We start from the raw sequence: 741 nt of genomic DNA, 5'->3' as shown, positions 1-741 counted from the left end.
TCTTTTTGACCTTTTCAAAGTGCTTAGGGTTGATAGTGCTATACGTTTTGGCTCAAGAATTCACCATCTGGGAAACAGGTTATGCATTGGAACTTCCCTAAAGGACAGAACATACATGTGAGCTCTCCTAGTACCTAAACACGAACGCGTGCTTCACAATTAGTTCGAAATTGGCCTGCTGTTTCTACAGGTTAGATCCAAGCCCATTCGTATTTCAGGTGTTACTCTAGGTAAGCATAGGCTACCTATGACTAAAGACTTAACTTCTCTTCTTATGGAATTCTATTTCAGATCAATTCATACTTTAAAATTACTGAGGTTTTGCTAAATCAATGACTCTATTTCCAAATTTGATAACTTGCAATAAAACTTTGATATATTTCCAGAATCTTCAGAAACACTTGGGTTATCTTCACAGGAAATAAATTAAAAACCATACTTTAAGGACCAGTATTTATTTATTTAGTACTTATTTTATGATGTTAGATTCCCACTATTTGATTATTTTTATGCTAAGTTCTCTGGCAAACAGAATACAGATTTAATGGAACATATGAAAGGTTATATCGACACAGCAATGTATTAGAACATTAAAAACTTAGTTATACCCCTCAGTGACTGCTTTTATAACCACTATAATTCTTGGGAGAAAACCAAAATGGGAGAGAACCAAAAATATTAACAACAAAGCAGAAGCTTAAAACAGGAAGAAAAAAACAATAATGCCCATGTCTGTTGGTG

This window comes from Pteropus vampyrus, unplaced genomic scaffold, assembly GCF_000151845.1.
Source record: "Pteropus vampyrus isolate Shadow unplaced genomic scaffold, Pvam_2.0 Scaffold172, whole genome shotgun sequence".
In the NCBI taxonomy this organism is placed as follows: domain Eukaryota; kingdom Metazoa; phylum Chordata; class Mammalia; order Chiroptera; family Pteropodidae; genus Pteropus; species Pteropus vampyrus.
This window is presented reverse-complemented; position numbering follows the sequence as displayed.